The sequence below is a fragment of the Capra hircus genome, chromosome 9 (assembly GCF_001704415.2).
Source record: "Capra hircus breed San Clemente chromosome 9, ASM170441v1, whole genome shotgun sequence".
Taxonomy (NCBI): Eukaryota; Metazoa; Chordata; class Mammalia; order Artiodactyla; family Bovidae; genus Capra; species Capra hircus.
In genome coordinates, this window is record NC_030816.1 from 48,341,120 (window position 1) to 48,360,988 (window position 19,869).

The window sequence follows — 19,869 nt, forward strand, 5'->3', positions numbered from 1 at the left end:
TTATTGTTGTTTAGTCACTAAGTTGTGTCCAACTCTTTTGCGACCCCATGAACTGTAGCCTGCCAGGCTCTGTCCATGAGATTTCCTCGGCAAAAATACTGGAAAGGATTGCCATTTCCTTCTCCAGGGGATCTCCCTGACCCAGGGATCAAACTTGAGTCTCCTGCATTGGCAGGCAGATTTTTTGCGACTGAGCCACCAGGAAAGCCCCCCGAATATATCATTATTAGTGTTTTACTTTAAAATATGAAGATTGACATTAAAAGAACCATCAGAAGATTAGAAGTTTGCCAGAAAGGAGAAGGCGTGGACAGGAAGCAAGGGCTGGTAGAAGGAGTTTGATTTATGATACCACACTTATTTTTCTTTTTAAAGAAAGATCATGATTTTTAAAAAAATAGACCTACAGGATTTCATCTTTCTGTGTCATATCTTTTTGCCTTTTCATACTGTTCATGGGGTTCCAGATATTCAAGCTGGATTTAGAAAAGGCAGAGGAACCAGAGATCAAATTGCCAACATCCGTTGGATCATAGAAAAAGCAACAGAATCCCAGGAAAACATCTGTTTGTGTGTGTTAGTCGCTCAGTCGTGCCCGACTCTTTGCGACCCCATGGACTGCAATCCACCAGGTTCCTCTGTCCATGAGATTTTCCAGGCAAGGATACTGGAGTGGGTTGCCATTTCCTTCTCCAGGGGATCTTCCCAACCCAGGGACCGAACCTGGGTCTCCTGCACTGCAGGCAAATTCTTTACCGACTGAGCTACAAGGGAAGCCCAGAAAAACATCTACTTCTGCTTTATTTATTACGCCAAAGCCTTTGACTGTCTAGATCACAACAAACTGTGAAAAATTCTTCAAGAGATGGGAATACCAGACCACCTTACCTGCCTCCTGAGAAATTTGTATGCAGGTCAAGAAGCAACAGTTAGAACTGGACATGGAACAACAGACTGGTTCCAAATTAGGAAAGGAGTATGTCAAGGCTGTATATTGTCATCCTGCTTATTATATGCAGAGTACATCATGTGAAATGCCAGGCTGGATGAAGCACAAGCTAGAATCAAGATTGCCAGGAGAAATATCAATAACTTCAGATATGCAGATGACACACCCTTATGGCAGAAAGTGAAGAGGAACTAAAAACCTCTTGATGAAAGTGAAAGAGGAGAGTGAAAAACCTAGCTTAAAACTCAACATGCAAAAAATGAAGATCATGGCATCTGGTCCCCATCACTTCATGGCAAATAGATGGGGAAAATATGGAAACCATGACAGACTTTATTTTGGGGGGCTCCAAAATCACTGCAGATGGTGACTGCAGCCATGAAATTAAAAGACACTTACTCCTTGGAAGAAAAGCTATGACTAACCTAGACAGCATATTAAAAAGCAGAGACATTACTTTGCCGGCAAAGGTCTGTCTAGTCAAAGCTATGGTTTTTCCAGTGGTCATGTATGGATGAGAGAATTGGACTATAAAGAAAGCTGAGCACCAAAGAATTGATGCTTTTGAACTGTGGTGTTGGAGAAGACTCCTGAGAGTCCCTTGGACTGCAAGGAGATCAAACTGGTCAATCCTAAAGGATATCAACCCTGAGTATTCACTGGACTGATGCTAAAGCTGAAGCTCCAATATTTTGGCCACCTGATGCTAAGAACTGACTCATTAGAAAAGACCCTGATGCTGGGAAAGATTGAAGGCAGGAGTAGAAGGGGATGACAGAGAGTGAGATGGTTGGATGGTATCACTGACTCAATGGACATTAGTTTGAGCAAGCTCCAGGAGTTCTTGATGAACAGGGAAATCTGGTGTGCCGCAGTACATGGGGTTGCAAAGAATCAGACACGACTGAGCGACTAATTTGAACTGAAGAGGACTTCAACCTTAAAGCAAAGGCAGAGAGATGAGAGTACGCAGGGCAAGCATGGGTAGGAAAGAAAATAATCCAGAGAACCTGGAAATTTCGATGGAGGTCATACTGAGAGGGGCACTCAGGGTCCTGCTGAAGAACTCTGGTGCTGTGAGTACCTCAAGAAGGTGGGGAAGTATTTATGTCATGTGCTGGGGAGTGTATTTTGGCAGAGTTAGTAAGAGAGTGCCAAGACATCCAAAATTGAAAGGCAAGGAGGCTAATTAGAAGCTATTGCTGCTGCCAAAATCTTGGCTTCCTCTGCCCACTGGAAAGAAAATATGGAGACAGAGTTTGGAGAAAATCTAAAGATGGCTTTAATCCTCAAGCCAGCAGAGGAGAGAAGTAGGCTCATGCCTCAAGGATTGTGCCTCCCCTCCATGGGGAATCAAGGGGATCCTATAGTTGGGGCTTGCTCTCAGTCAGGTGTTGGAAATAAAGAGCAAAGATGTAAGGATCCTGTATTCTTCTTTCTTTTTGCATTGTTTCAAAGCACTCGATAGGCTGGCGTCAGGTAGCCCAGTCACTTGGGTCTAACACTTGGTCCCAATAGTGGGACCCTTTGATTTTTGTGGATTGCACTGCGATTTGCAGAACAAGGGAAAAACGAACTATAATGGGTGGTTTGCAGAGAAAGTGCAGTAAAGTTGAGCATCAGGATGTGACTAGCATAAAATTAGAAGATAATGGATACATAATGTGGTTCATGCAGAGTTAGACGGCAATAGGTCCGTGATGTAGTTTACCTAACAGGTTAGTCTTCTGAAAAGAAGGAAATGTAGTTATCAGTGCAGACTGCAGATCAGGAACAGTTAAATCAAAGAAGGACTCAAAAGGGAAAGAGAAAAAGAACTTTTTCATGTTTCACTGCAACACTACTTTTACTTTATTTTTAATTTTTTATTTTTAAATTTCCAAATGAAATAATTAATTGTATGTGTTAATGTGGCTGAGCCACAGTTCTCCAGTATGTGGTCAAACACTGTTCTGGATGTTTCCATGAGGATATTTTTGGATGAGATTGACTTAAAAAAATATTTACTTATGTCTGGCTGCCTCTGGTCTAAGTTGTGGCACTTGGGGTCTTCATTGCGTCGAGCAGGATCTTTCACTGCGGCGTACAGACTCTCTAGTGTCTCAGTAGCTGTGGCATAAATATGCATAGTAGCCTTATTTATAATAGTCACAACAACCCAAATGGTTGCCAATTAATGGGTATCTGTCGAATAATACACAGATCACTAAGGTGGTATATTCAAACCATAGAGTATTATTTGGCCATAAAAAGGAAAGAAATACTGAAAGAAATACCTTGAAAACATGTTCAGTGAAGGAAGCCAGACACAAGGACTGTATGATTTGATTCCATTTATATGAAATGTCCAGTAAAAGAAAATGTATAGAAAACCGAAGTAAGGTTAGTAGCTGACAAGAGCTGGAGGGGATGAGGAATGGGGAATGACTGCTAATGAGTATGGGGTTTCTTTTTGGAAAAGAAACAAAGTTTTAAAATTAGATATTGATGATAGTTGCATAATTCTGTAAATATTCTAAAATTCATTAAATTGTAAACTTTAAAACTGTAAATTTTATGGCATTCAAATTTATCTCAGTAAAGTTATGTTAAAAAACAAAAAACCCAATCTTTGCTTATACTTCTTCACTGAGCTAATAGGTTAAGAAGTTCTTAGAGAGACACAAAAATCTTCTATTTCCATGTGGGTGTGGCTCTTGCCTCTAGTTGCATCAGCACACAATCACTCACACGCATGCATATGCGCATACACGCATACGGAGACAGCCTTACAAGCAGAGCTGGACCACAGGTGATAGGTGGTCCCAGGGACCTGGCTAGGATCATTGACAGCTGCTGCCTGTGCCTTCCCTCCGTAAAGCAGACAAGCAAGATACACAGTGAAGGTGTAGGAGGTGGTGCTGGCCCAAGGGGAGCATTTTATAAACTGTTGTTGCCTAAAGCCTTCCCACCCATGGTAGCAAGGCCACGCCAATGTGCTGAGAATTCGCTAGTCTCAGAGCTCAACTTGGTTGTCAGCTATCTTTCCATCAGTTCCCCCAATAAATAGGAACCAGGCTGTAAAAATGTAATTATGTTGTTAATTTATAACACCAACTCCTACCTCTCTGAGAATCAGTTTTTTCCACACACACCCAGCAGGTTGGGCTTTATTGTTTGTTTCCTTCTTTCAGCCCAGGCACTGAGTCATCTTTGTTCATAAATGTGCTTGCACTTCCTAACCTCGTCTCGCTGAAGATGGGTAGTGTGTTTTCTTTCCCTCACCCACTTCCTAGGATGGCTAGTCCACTCCCCTCTTCCCTCAGCACCTTCCCTCAGGAACGTATATTTTATCTATCTTTCCTGTTCCAGACTGCCAGCTGTCATATATGATTGAGAATTGGGCAATCATAAGTGGAGAAATGGGAGGCAGGGAAGGTGAGAAATGGGAGTTCTGTTCTTCTAGCAGGCTCTGGAGTTTCTGAAGGGCTGGAACTCTGTGGGGCTTCCCAGGTGGCTCAGTGGTAAAGAGTCCACCTGTCCATGCAGGAGACGCAGATTCGATCTCAGGTCTGGGAATATTCCTTGGAGAAGGAAATGGCAACCCACTCCAGTATTCTTGCCAGGAGAATCCCATGGACAGATCTGTCTGGCGAGCTACAGTCCACAGGGTCACAAAGAGTTGTATACAACTTAGCGACTGACCAACAACAAGAGGAGCTTTGTGACAGAGAGGGTCATTATTGCTGCAGCAACTATCTATTTATTAAGTTTAAATAGCTACTTTATATCATTATTATTATTATTTTGCCCATGCCCCGAGGCATGCCGGATCTTAGTTCTCTGTCCTGGTACTGAACGCATGCACCATGCCATGGAAGTTGAGTCTTAACCACTGAACCACCAAGAATGCCCTACAAGTGTCACTTTAGGACAGCAGTTTCCAGAATGAGGCCAGAAACCGCCAGCGTCCCCAAGATCCTCCCTTTTCCAACTATATCTCTATGTGAGACCAGATTTCAACCAAAATATATCACAACTGATTAAACAGAGGAGCAGATATAAGAATTCAGCTGCCTTTATCAAACCAGACACAAGAGACTTGAAAAAAGAGTAAATGTCACTCCTCTTGGTAACTTTTGTTTTGGAAAATACAGCTATGCTTTATACACATTACTATATACAAAATATAGGACCTACTATATACAAAACAAGGACCTACTGAATAGGACAAAGAAACAGAGTCAATATTTTGTAGTAATTTATAAGGGAAAAGAATTGGAAAAAGAATATATATATTAATATATAAATAAATCACTTGTCTTATATACCTGATACTAACATGATATTGTAAATCAATTATGCTTCAATAAAAAAAGAAAATATAATTGTTAAAAAATATTTATGCTAACGTAATATTTTTGTTCATTTTCAATAAATTAAGTAATATTTAAATTTTTGTTTTATTTTTAATAGAAGAAATATTGACATAACCCATGTAAAGAGAGTTCCTTGGAGTCCTCAACAATTTTTTGAAGTGTAAAGAGGTTCTGAGATTCAGAAGTTTGAGAACTGCTGCTCTAGGACCACTCTTGGCCCCCACGTGTGCTCCTTCTTGCTCTTCCTGAGGGACCTCACTAAGACCCACCACTATCAACCACCACCTCCAAGCTGGTGACTGCTCTGGCCAGCGTGCGAGCGCCTGGGTACCGCTCTGCAAGGACCTGGAGAGAAGGGAAGGAGGATTGCCCCGAGAGTGGAACTGGATAAATCCAAACACAGAGGATGTGACTGACCACTCAGCCATTCAACAAATACTCATTGAGCACCTACCCGGAGCCATGTGCTATTTCAGATGTTGCAGTTACAGTGGCAAGCAAAATGGAAAATCTCTGAATGTTCTGTTATAGGGAGACCATGAAAGAGTATAATGGGAAATGAAGTCATACGTAGCAATGAAAGTGAAGTCATTCAGTCGTGTCCAACTCTTTGAGACCACATGGACTGTAGCCTACCAAGCTCCTCCGTCCATGGGATTCTCCAGGCAAGAATACTGGAGTGGGTTGCCATTTCCTTCTCCAGAGGATCTTCCCGACCCAGGGATCAAACCCAGGGATCGAACTCGGGTCTCCCACATTGGAGGCAGACGCTTTAACCTCTGAGCCACCAGGGAAGCCCCTGGTGTACGTAGCGATAATACTAGAAATTATTTGTAAGAATTATTTGTAAGAATAATCCCAAATTCCAGGTTTCTTTCCCTATACGATTTCCAAAGGTGATATTCAGACAACAGACAGTGATAAAGGAATGCAATGTGACAAAGATTGTGTGTGGGGGGTGTATGTTTTTTTCTATTCCATAAATAATGTTTTCCCAGGAGCCATTCTGCTGCTATGGTTCTGGGAAGTAGGTGTTTACAGATTTCACCTTGGTGAGGAGGCAGATGTGATGCAAGAGAAGTTCCTGCCAGTCTCAGGAATGGCAGGGAAGGAGGAGATCGAAGAGAGGAGACTTTAGGATTGACAGCTCAAGGACATGACCAGACTAGCATTCTTGCGACACACGTTGGTGACAATCCAGAGAAGAGTCACCATGAGGTCACCTAAGCACCACCCTCTAGACACTGTCTCCAGGAGGAAGAGAACAAAAGTGAGAGAAACAGCTTTGGCAGAGAGTTGTCAGCTTGGGATAACACTGTCTCACATTAGAAAACTGAGATACTTTCATTGGCAATTTGAAGCTCCATCTTCAACATTTTCTTTGCATGACCTGTCCTCAAATTTCAGTCTGAATGCATTAACCATTTATTGTTGCTGGGCTTGTATGTGAATCCCTGGGGCAGGGTACTCCAGTGATAATGACTCAATCAGACCCTTCCTTCTTTTAATCCTAAACCCAAGTGTAACGACCAGTTAGTCACATGGGAGACAGGAGGTTGAAGCGAAGAGATGCCAGAAGAAAAGACAAGAGGATGGACAGGTCGTTTCTTCAGAAGGAAATGCTTCCCGTCTTCTCTGCCACTTCGGCCACCTGGAAAGAAAGAGCTGAGATTGAGCTGACCTCCTACTACTGAAACATACACCCAGAAAGAGAACAGAGGGTGAAGAGAAAAACAATGAGTGTGTGTGTGTGTGTTGGGGGTGGAGGGGGGCAGGGGGTGGGATGACTCCTTCCATGCTGACCCTCAGAAAAGATAAAGAAGAAAGAAAGAGAGCCCCATTCACTTGTGGCCCAATTCATAACCTATGAACTTGGGGTCTCCTCTGTGGAGTCAGAATAAAAGCAAGGACCAAGGAAGAGCCTGAGTAGACACTTCTCATGCCCAAAATACAACATCCCTGAAAGTTAGGCATTTTTCTTTTTTAAGTCTGAGCTGTGTGGCATGTGGGATCTTAGTTCCCAAACCAGGAATCAAACCTGTTCTCCCTGCGCTGAGAGCACAATCTTAACCACTGGACCTCCAAGGAAGTCCTGAGTTGCGTGTGTTTGCTCAGTCTTACCCAACTCATCTGCGATCTCTTGGACTACAGCCCGCCAGGCTCCTCTGTCTATGGGATTTCCCAGGGAAGAATACTGGAGTGGGTTACCATTTCCTTCTCTAGGGGATCTTCCTGACCCAGGGATAAAACCTGTGGCTCCTGCATCTCCTGAATTGGCAGGTGGGTTCTTTACCACTGCACCACCTGGGTCCTGAGCTAGGCATTTTAAATAGGCCTATTGACTGAGGCTCAAGGAAAGAAATTGAAGTCCCACACTAAGGAAGGAGCAAAGTCAGAGTCTGACCTTGGCTTGCAGGTTCCAGTAAACCATGCTGCTGCCCTTCTAAGCTCCCCCATCCCCCACAATTAGAACCTAATTGTTAGCATAGGTAGTCTTTAGTATATCTTGCAGTCCTGTGTCCTTCCCCACCCCAGGATATTAGATGAAATGACCACACCTATAGTCATTACTCATTCATCCGGCTAATGTTTACTGAGACTGAGGCCTTTTTTCAGTTCTGAGCCCTGAAATTGCTTCTGTGATCCAGTGTCCTGAAATGTGGTATGAAGCTTCCCAGGTGATTAGTGGTAAGGAATCTGCATCAGGAGATGCAAGAGACAAGGGTTTAATCCCTGGATTGGGTAGATACCCTGGAGTGGGAAATAGGTGCCCACTCCAGTACTACTGCCTGGAAAATTCCATGGACGGAGGAGCCTGGTGGGCCACAGTCCATGGGCTGGCAAAGAGTCAGACACAACTGAGCACTCACATGAGTGCATGTGCACAGACACACACACACACACACACACACACACACAAAGTGGAATGGATCCAGCCATAGGAAGAGAGCAGATTGAAAAATCAGGAAGTGGAGGATGAGAGGAGAAAGAAGACCAACAGTTAGCAGCCCTAAGGAGTCACCAGTCCTGGCGGTGAGCAGGACAGGGACCACACTGTTGACATGAAATGAGATCATGGTGATGAGGGCCCCTTTGCTGTGTGGTTTCTCCTTGACCATTTGCTATGCCGATAGAATCTTGTCCTACACGCTCAGTCGTGTCTGACTCTTTGCGACCCCATGGACTGCAGCACACCAGGCCTCCCTGTCCATCACCAAATCCTAGAGATTGCTCAAACTCATGTACATTGAGTCGGTGATGCCATCCAACCATCTCATCCTCTGACCTATGGATAGATTATACTTTAAAAAAATTTTTATTTGCAGGGAGTTCCCCTGTGGCCTAGTGGTTAAGATTTGGGGCTTTCCCTGCCATGGCCTGGGTTCAGTCACTGGCAGGGCCAAAAAATACACACACACACACACACACACACACACATACATACACACACACACACACAAAATAATTTGCTGTGGTATGTGGGATCTCTTTTAAAGAAATAATCTCACATAACTTTATTTATTTTTGGCTGTGCTGGGTCTTTGTTGCTCCTCAGGCTTTTCTGTAGTTGCAGTGTGTGGCTTCTCATTGCAGTGGTTCCTCTTGTTGCAGCTCCTGGGTTCTAGAGCACAGGCTCAACAGTGGTGGTGCACAGGGTCAGTTGCTCCTTAGCATGTGGGGTCTTCCCAGGTCAGGGATCAAACCGGTGTCTCTGGCATTGGCATTGGTAGGCAGATTCTTTATCATTGAACCACCAGGGAAGCCCAATGTGTGGCGTCTTTAGGTACTGCATATGAACTCTTAGCTGTGGCATGTGAGGTCTAGTTCCCTGACCAGGGACCGAACCTGGGTCCCTTGCATTGGGAGTGTGGAGTCTTAGCCACTGGACCACCAGGGAAGTCCCTGTACAAATATTTTTTGAAAGCTGATTGGCAGCTCCTAATGTTTCCCAACTGTCCAAACCATTCGAGTCATCTTCCGAATCTCTTTGAGGTGCCTACACAAAATGATCCAGATATCAGCTGTTAAAAGACAAACTGAAGCATATTAAAGATTTTAAGAGTTTATTGGAGCAGAAATCAATTGGAATCAGGCAGCACCAAAATAGAAGTATTTAGTAGTGCTTTCCACCAATAAGAGCTAGGAGAAAGACTTATAGGGAAAAGGTAGATTCAAAGCAAGGAAATTATTTGATTGGCTACAGCTTACACTCCTGCCTTATATGGGAAAGCTTGCTTGGCTGTTTGTGATTGGCAGTCCTGGGGTTTGGCTTTCTTAACCTCGAGGTATTTATGAGTTCCAGTTTGGGTTTGCTTAGGGCCTCTAAGGCACGTGGTTCAGTGGTAAAGAACCGGCCTGCTAATGCAGGAGACACAAGAGACGCGGGTTAGATCCCTGAGTTGGGGAGGTCCCCTGAGGTAGGAAATGACAACCCATGCCAGTATTCTCGTGTGGAGAATTCCATGGACAGAGGAGCCTGGTGGGCTACAGTCCATGGGGTGGAAAAGTGTCAGACACGACTGAGCACAGCACAACACTAAGGCATTTGGCTGCGCCCGGTCTCAGCTGCGGCGCACGGGGTCGTCTTTCTTCCCTGTGGCATCTTTAGTTTGCAACATGTGAACTCTCAGCTGTAGCATGTGGGATCTAGTTCCCTGACCAGGGATCGAACCCTGGCTCTGCATTGGGAGGGCGGAGTCTCAGCCACTTGACCACCAGCGAAGTCCCTTATTTATTGATCATTCTTTTAAAAAATTTATCTTATTGAAGTATAATTGACTTGGGGCTTCCCAGGTGGTTCAGTGGGTAAAGGATCTGCCTGAAATGCAGGAGACATAGGAAACACGGGCTCAGTTCCTCAGTCAGGAAGATGCCCTGGAGGAGGGCATGGTTACCCACTCCAGTATTCTTGCCTAGAGAATCCCCATGGACAGAGGAGCCTGGTGGGCTACAGTCCACAGGGTCACAAAGAGTTGGACACGACCGAAGCACACATGCACATAGCTAACTTACAATGCTGTGTTAATCTCTGCTGATTCAGATATATATATATTTATTCTTTTCCACTATGGTTTATTAGAGAATATTTAATATAGTTCCTGTGCTATACAGTAGGACCATGTTGTTTATCTTCTCTATATAAGTTTGTATCTGCTAGCCCCAAACTCTCAATCCCTCGTTCCCCCATCCATGGCAAACTTTAAATCACAGACCATTTTAAACTATTCAACTTTTGTTAATGTGTGTTCAGGAAATATTAACCTAAATAAAATATAGTTTGTATTAAAAAAAAAGGCAAAAAACCTGTCCTTAAAAAAAAAGAGAAAAAAGCAGCAACAAAAAATTCTGTCCTCTAAAGTTAAACAATGTTATGCCTAATTTTTAGACCATTTAGAAGGCAGCAGAGCATGGTGATAAAACAGCAGAGGCCCGTATGTTAGACCATCTTGGTGAAGCCCCAGTGACTGCATTTACCAGCTCCGTGACTTTGGAAGAGTTATTCGACTCCTCTCTGCCTTGTTTTTCTTATATGTAAAGTGGGAATTTTACATATTCAGAATTGAGAAGTAAGTGCACTTGTTACTATCCAGCAGATAACAAATGATATTCAGTAAATGTCAGTTTCATCATTAGTTTTTCAGTTTCTTTCTCTCTTCTGTCCTCCATTCGCACAGTTAAAGCCATTTACTTCTTTCTTTTAAAAATACCTATCTTGATTACAGAATTAATATATATTAGTAAAAGATTCAGAGGATATATAAAAAGATAAAAAAGAGGAAATAGAAATTACTCACTAATCCAAAACCCAAAAGATATAACCACTTTGAGAATGACTCTCAAGAAATCTAGTTACTACCATTTCTGAGAAGTGTTTGAAACTTCCATTCTTTGGTTTTATGGAAAGAAAAATCTCGTTTCTAAGGTACTATTTCTCTTCCCTAGACTACCTCAGTACAACTCTGCACACTTGTAGATGAACTTTTATTCACCATTTACAGCTTTCTTTGCCAAAAGAAATCAACGCATGATCCTCAATATCCACTCAGTTCCCCTCTGACAGGCTCAGAGGAATCCATCATTGTATTTTCTAATCTTCTTGTCATCTGAGGAACAGGGACAGTGAGAGCTTGACAGGGCTCCTGGCCCCTGTGTTTAACTTGGGGACACTAAAGCCCTGGATGGACATGTGACATGCTGGAGGGCCTCCTTGGGGCTGGAATCAGAAGCTGGAACACCTCATGTGCCCTCCCTCCCCCCACACGGTGCAGCTGTGCAAGGCTGGACTCAGAAACTCTGCCCTGGGTGTGGGTGGTTTCCCACGTCTGAAACCACCAGGTTTATATGGGAGAAGCTGTTTTTAAAAAATAATGCGCAATCTCTGAACCCGGAAGAGGAGAGCTTGGGAGGAGAGATCTGATAGAGGCTGGTGGGCCCTCCTTCTCAGAAAAGGCAGGAAGAGGCCCTGAGGTTCAGGAAGGACATTTGCTAGAAAACACAGTGTTAACAAAATAACAGGGTAAAACCCACAGAACCACAGAAAGGAGTATACAAATTGAAACTGGGTGGTGTGCGTTCAAAGCTAGATTGGGTAATACATCTTTGAAGGAAACTCTAGTTTTATTTTATTTTTTAATTTTTAGGAAGAAAACCTACAAGGTCATCTTATTTGAAAATCTTATTAAGTAGGTGCTCCTTCCTCTAACGTGAATATTGAAGGTCTAGATTTCCATCAGGCATAAATCCTTTCAGAAAGATTTTTAGCACTGATTATTTCAATATGAATAAAAGTGAGATATTCAGGATCGTGTACAGAAAATTAAACGAGACATTTCCTCTGTGATTTCTATTCGGTCTGTTAAAAGAAAAGGCCACGACACTTTAGTAGTGTGTTTATATTTAGATAGTCAAAATTAACTAAGAGCATGCAAAGTGTTTGTCTTAGAGTAAACCTTCTGTACCTATTTATTTATTAACTTTTAAAGTGTCTTTATTTATTTGGCTGTGTTGAGTCTTAGTTGTGGCACTCAGGATCTTTGCTGAATCATTCAGATATTTCATTGTGCTGTGGGTGAAGATGTGACATAAACTAGTTAGAACCTACTAGACCCAAGATGGTGAAAGATTTACTTCCAGTGGAACTTGGGCCTCATTATATGCCATTGCAGTACATCAGCTAAATGACTCAGCAACAAGGGCCATGACAGTTTTGAAGCCAACCATGGAAGTCCAAAAAGGGGGCGGTGGCCCAGTTCCTGGAAATCCTCTCCCCTTCCCCAGATAATTGGAATAATCCTCCCACTCATTAGCCTATGAAATTATGCAGCCCATAAAAACTAACCATGCCATATTTTGGGATCTCTCACCTTCCAAGACGGCTCACACCCTGTTTATGGAGTGTGACTCTCTCTCAATACATCAATTTCTCGCCTATCACTTTGCCTGTTGCTGAATTCCTTCTGCACTGAAACATAAAGAACATGAGTTTCATTAAGTCCTGAGACCAGGTGTTCAATTTCAGCTGGGAGATTGTGGGCTCAAGTCTCCTCCTAAGCCAGAAGTTGCGGGTTCAAGTCCCAATCTTAAGTATGCAGTCTTAGCATGAAAGAAAGGGAGAGATCAAGGTGAATCTAAATGTTTGGACTGAGCAACTGATAAGCCAATCACTGAGGTGGAGAAAATTACAAGAGGCACAAATCTGGGGGGTTGGAAATTGGGTATTCTGTTTTGGATATACACATGTAATAGGCCTGAGAAACATACGCTGGCAATTTTCAAGCAGGCAATTGAATATGAATCTGGAGGTCAAAGGAGAGATCTGGCTGGAGATGTATATTTAGGAGTTATCAGCATACTAATAGTATTTAAAGCTACAAGCTGCTTAAGATCATCTGGGGCTATAGCAAGAAGAGGGAAATTGTGCTGGCTACTCAGCCCTGAGACACTACATCCACAGAGGAGGAATTAGCAGAGAAGACAGGCCAGCCAGTGAGACAGAGTGGCAGTAAGAGTGAGTGCTGTCTTGGAAGCCAAGGGAAGAAAGTGTTTTGGGGAGCAGAGGAAGATCAGCTGTGGAAACGCTGGTTTGACTGTCAAAGTTAATAGCATGGACCTCACAGGGCATCATGACAAAAACAATGAAAAGATGATTAGAGGAGATTCCAAAGAGAATGGGAAGAGACAGATTGGAGACAGCATGCACTGACAATGTATGTCTTCAAGTTTTGTTAAAAGGGAAGCAGATAGATAGGGTAGCAGCCAGTAAAGTGAAAGTGAAGTGTTAGTTGCTCAGTTGTGTCTGACCCTTTGCGACCCCATGGACCATAGCCTGTCAAGCTCCTCTGTCCATGGAATTCTCCAGGCAAGAATACTGGAGTGGGTTCCTATTCCCTTCTACAGAGAATCTTCCCGATTCAGGGATCAAACCCTGGTCTTCTGCACTGCAGGCGGATTCTTTACCATCTGAGCCACCAGAAGGGGGATTAATGTGAAACTGAGAGGTAAATATTGTTACATGCTAAGATGAGGATATTTTAGGACATATTCATAGACTGAGGAGAATGATCTAGTAGAGAGGAAAATTTGAGTATGCAAGGGAGAGAGGAATAATTTCTGAAGCCATATTTTTGAGTAGGTTAGAGAATAGTGGGTCTAGTACCCAAGTGAGACAATGATATTGAACAGGGAGCTTGGATAGTTTATCTGTGATGACATGTGATAGAGTAGAGGATAAGGCAGATGTGATAATGGGAGCTCCTAGGAGACTTTTCTGGTTGCTTCTCTTTTCTTAAGGAAATGGGAGGTAAGGTCATCCATGTGAGGTTTAGGAGAGAAAAGAAGGTGTGAAACAGCTGCCTTGGAGAGTGGAAGAGTGAACAATGGGGGACAATGGGATAGGGATGCCAGGCAGCACTCAGGGGACACCTGAGGTTAGTGGTCATAATTTAACGTGAACCACTCCACACGGTTGGTTGCTCTCCTCCAGCCACATTCAGCTGCACTGGTGCAAAGGTGGAGCTGATGGACAGTTAGTTTTGCCATGGGTTAGGCTCTTACGAGGTAAGTTTGCTGAAGGGAGCGGTGTAGGGAGTAACGAATCATGGATGGAAGATAGTTCAGGACAGACATGATAATGTTATGGACAGTGAAATAGTTTGAGGATTAATGAATTATGGATCCCAGACAAAGAAAGAATTACTCAAGTCAGAGCTTCCAAGACTGGAGGCAGTGGTCAGAGAGTGGTTTGCTTAAGACGATTTTGAAGGCAACTCCTGGAAGAGCTGACTATAGAACCTTAGAATTCAGAAGCTCCACAGACCAAGTGTTCAATTTCAGAGTATGAGGTGTTCATAACTAAAATTTTGGTATGTGCCGTAGGAATAGTTTGTGAAGAGAAGGGAAAAGGAGACAGTAATGAAGATGCCTTTAACAGAAGGAAATGGATTATCATTTTAAGCATAAAGAAAATAAAGCCAGAATCAAGGTCACAGAAGTCCATGTGGGAAAGGGGAAAACTGGAAAGAGATTTGTCCCACATTTCAAGGTCATAGTGATTGATGTAGGCAGGTGAAGGGAATTGGAATCAATGTTAAAGCAAAAATAGAAATAAATGACACTGTTGATCCACGAGGGGACTTCGCACAGTTGTTGTCAAGAATTGTTGAAGTGCTTGATTTCAAAGCACTTACTAATGACATCAAGAGTTGTTTGGTCACTGGTTGCCATGTGTGATAATGAGACCAACTGGAAGGTCTCATTAGTCCCCTCCCTTCTCAGTGATCATTTACTTCAGGGAAGCTCAAGTAACAGGGATGAGCCGGAACAATAAATCATGTTATCTAGACACACTATCTTCAAACACAGGCATCTGAAAGGATAGGCAGGAGACCTCTGACCACTCAAAGAAAACTCAATAAAAGTTTAGTCAGTAACTTAGATGGCAGACCTTTCTGTGGCTTATCATTTACTCTTGAAAGTTATCATCTATTGAAAGATTCAAATAAAAATAAGCTCAAAAATGAATGCTTGGGAGTTCCCTGGGAGGTCCAGTGGTTAGGACATAGTGCTTCCACTGCCATAGCCCTGGGTTCAAACCCTGGTCAGGGATCTTATCCACAGGCCATCTGGTATGGCCAAAAAACCCAAAGAATTCTTAATGTGGTGATGATTGTATAACTCTATAAAAATATTAAAAGTTACTGAATTGTATACTTAAAATGGGTAAATTTCATGAAATATAAAATTACACCTAAGAAACCTTAAAAAAACTGAATTAATATTTATTAAATATTATAACAACATATTTGAAAATTTAATTCAGGGTTGAGCTCAAAGTCATACTGACTGTTGATTTATTATTAAAAAAAGCAGCCAACCAGGGTATAGCCCTAAAAAAAGGAAAATCCACTGGAAAAGAATTAGGTCACTTACTATGTGTTTCTAGTACTAGTTAATACAAACCAGCAGTGAAACTGTAACATTGCCCAGGATAATAACCAGAGTTTGTGTAAGGCTCCAGAAAATTCTTTCCTTGCAACACTTCTTGGCTAGCTTGCTCTTGCTCTTCCTGGTAACGTCCAGCCCACGTTGTCCCTGGACTCCTCCTTAACCTTTGTTTGCTTGTCCCTTGGATGTATTTTGCCTGGACTGTAATTCTTTTTTATACTGAAGTTGGTAGTTAACTAGAAGACACTAGTAGATTTTGCTGACAGGAAAAAGGCCAAGTAGGAACTTGCATGTAAATCAGCCTGCTAGTTAGTCATCATTCTCACCAATAAAACGATGTACCTGGAAGGTGACCAATGAAACTCCATAATTGGAATGAGCGTCTGGCCTGGTTCCTGCAGACTTGGAAAGCCCGTAGTTCATACCCAAGTGTACAGAGGAGGGGCCGCTGCCTCATGATCTCTTCACAGCTGTTATTTTGAAATAATTATTCATGGCAGTGAGCTGTCACGGAATATTCGAGGCGTATGCCTGTGTTACGAAACAACATTTGATGTTTACCGCCATGGTGAAATGCTTAGAACACCAAGCAGTGGTAGGCGAACTGAAAGTCTCCAGTCAGAAGGCCTCCTTTTGGGAATAATTAAAACGTGTCGAGTCCTGCCTCTTTGCTTTTCTTCTCGTGATTCTCCCTGATCTGCTGCCATGTTCACCTGCCCACACCCGTTCCCCAAGCCTTCCTGGAGCGCTAGCTCGAAGACAGTCTTTCCTAAGTTCTTACCCAGGTTCTTCCCCTTTAAGCATCTGTATGATTTAGGGAAGTTCTTCTACCTTCTTCGGAAAATGGGACAATATTTCGCAAGGTAGTGGTTTGGCACTAGATGCTCGGTAAAAATTAATACCTTTCCTGACTGTTTTAGGAGAGTAAAAATATATCACGTTCCTCTGAACGGAATGTACTTCACAAGTCAGTGCTTTATTTTAAGCTCCCTTGTACTTTTGCTCACTGTTTCATGGACACTATTTATCTTATACCCACAGTGAGCCTCAACCCTCCCAGGGAGACAGAAAAGCTTTTACTCTTTTCTGAAGTCCTCTTGGAGTGTCTACTTAGTCACAGAGCAAGAACATGTAGGTTTGGACTAGGCTGTGGTTGGTGGGCAGTTTACTTTGTTGACGTCACTGTTTTCAGGTCAGTTAGGTTGTGGTAATAAGATCAGACCAGGTGGCTAGGATGTAGGGACCCTGTGATTGGGTTGTTGGACATGAGTCACTGGCAGACCACTGAGGAGGGTTATCTCTTGGCAGCATAGGAGTTCAGTTTCTCAGAAAGTAGGAAGCTCTCAATGACTTTTATTAATCAAAATAGAAGGCTTTTCATACCATCTAATATGTGAAACTTCTACTGCTCTCAATTTGTGCTCAGTTGCTCAGTCCTGCCCAACTCTTTGTGACCCCAAGGACTATAGCCCGCCAGGCTCCTCTGTCCATGGGATTCTCCAGGCAAGAATACTGGAGAGGGTTGCCACTTCCTCCTCCGAGGCATCTTCCCACCCAGGGATGGAACCCCAGTCTCTTGTGTCTCCTGAACTGGCAGGTGGATTCTTTACCACTGCGCCACCCGGGAAGCCCCTTCTTAATTTACTCATACCCAGTAGCCATGCCAGAATCTTGAGACATGCTTTAATCTTCCCTCTTTACCTCCATCACACCCATACGGATATCGTCAGCAAAATCCAGTTGATTCTATCTCTTCCATGACTCTTCTGATCAGTCTTCTTGTCCTCCCAGGCCTCAGTGTAGGCTCCCATCAGCTCTTACCTTTAGAATAACTTTGTTACTAAATTCACCCCTCTGTAATTTTCTTCCAAAATGCTGCCACCAGTGATCTTTGTCAAACAGCCACCAAATCAGGTTATCTTCCTTTGTAAAATCTTTTAAGGATTTGCCACTATTGATAGAGAAAATATTCTCTACTCGCTCTCCTATGGAGTCCATCACCTTGAATCTCTGTCTCCCTTACAATCTTTATTCTCCATCATTCTTCCCTTCACATCCTCACCCGTTACAACTTGCAGGTGCTGTGCTCTTTCAGGCTTCTTGGCCTTTAAATGTTTTCTTGTCCTGGAATGCCCTCTCTTTCATTTCTTTGACAGCATCATGCTTTGGAGCAAAGGCTCTGGGCAGACACCTTCATTTGATCCTGACTCCTCTGCTTGCCAGCCGAGATGTTGGACAAGTTATTTTAAAATACTTCATATTATTTTATATAGTAACAGAGAAGGCAATGGCAACCCACTCCAGTACTCTTGCCTGGAAAATCCCATGGATGGAGGAGCCTGGTAGGCTGCAGTCCATGGGGTCGCTAAGAGGTGGGCACGACTGAGTGACTTCACTTTCACTTTTCACTTTCATGCATTGGAGAAGGAAATAGCAACCCACTCCAGTGTTCTTGCCTGGAGAATCCCAGGGACGGTGGAGCCTGGTGGGCTGCCGTCTATGGGGTCACACAGAATTGGACACGACTGAAGCGACTTAGCAGCAAAGGGACTTCACAGATGTTAAGGATCTTGAGCTGGGTAAGTATCCTGGTTTGTCCAGGTGGGTCTCAAGTAATCACAAGGGGCCTTATAAGAGGAAGACAGGATGGTCAGAGAGATGAGGAGAAGGCAGTGTGATGATGAGAACAGAGCCTGCAGTGAGGCAGCCGTGAGCCAAAGGCTGCTGGCAGCCTTGAAAAGCTGGGAGAAATGAGGAACAGATTCTCCTCCGGAGCCTCCAGAAAGAACCAGCCCTGTCAAACACATTGATTTTTAACCTTTAGGACTCTTTTCTGACTTCTGATCTCCAGAACTGTAAGAGGATACATTGGTGTTGAATTAAGCCACTAAGTGTGTGTTAAATTGCTACAGCATTAATAGGAGATAGAGTGAATTCCATAACATTTACGTATCTCTATCTATATATAGTTTTTAATTCATATGTTTCCCCATTAGGCTGTGTAGGTGTGTTTCTTAGGGTCTGATGATTTTTTCTTCTTCTTTGTGACGAATGTGAACAAATCCTTACTTCAAATTGTGTTTATTTCAGGAGGGTGAAGACTTGGGTACCAAACTCTACAGTTTGGTACTTACCCAGCTCAAGATCCTTAACTTATTATCTGTGAAGTCCCTTTACTATATAAAATAATATAAAGTATTTTAAAATAACTTGCCCATCATCTCAGCTGGAAAGCAGAGGAGTCAGGATTCAAATGAAGGTACCAAATGAAAGACTAGACAGAGACAAAACCCAGTTCAATAAGGCCCTCTCTGCCAAGGAAAAGTCAAGGTGCTCTTGCTTCTTATTAATATTTTAAAAACACTCCCTAGTCCCATGTCTGCATACCTAGCACTGTGCTTGGCACATTCTTAAACTCATATAAATATCTGATGAAGGAAAGGTTATGGTATCAAGTGTGATCTTGCATTTGATTGGATTCAGTTCACACCAGAATGGAGGCACAAGTTGTGAACTCTCCAATAAGGTTCTGTCTCCAACAAGGACAGGTCTGTGAGATATGTCGAAGAAATGACTGAAAACAGGTCTGGGGATTGTTGTAGAAAAAGAGAGGTGACTATAATTAAAGGAGTGCCTGGTCCTGGAATATTTTACATGATAAATATTTCATAGGGTTTTGGTCTCTCTAGCATAAGATAGAGCTAGAAAAAAATCCAGAGAAGGATGTTAAAGATGATCAAAGCAGAAGGAATTAGGTAAGTATGGTAGTAAAAATAAAAAAGATTCTATTTGAAAAAAAAATTAAAGTCTTAAATTCACAAATAATAATCACAGATTACTTTCTCAAACCTGAAAAAAAAAAAGAAAGAAATAGGTAACATTTCTTAAGCTTGAAAATCCTTCTACTAAAAATAAAAGCGAAATACCTCTTTATATAGCACACATGAAAATATAGAATTCATTACTCTGAAAGGCTGTGCCTACCAGAAATGTAAATACTGCAGAGAGAGCTGAATTAGGGGTCAAGCCAGGCAGCAGTGGCCTGAACTACCTCTAAGAGGCACAAATCATTGCTAAATACATTAGATTGTGGTGTCTCTGTTAATTCAGGTTTTCCAA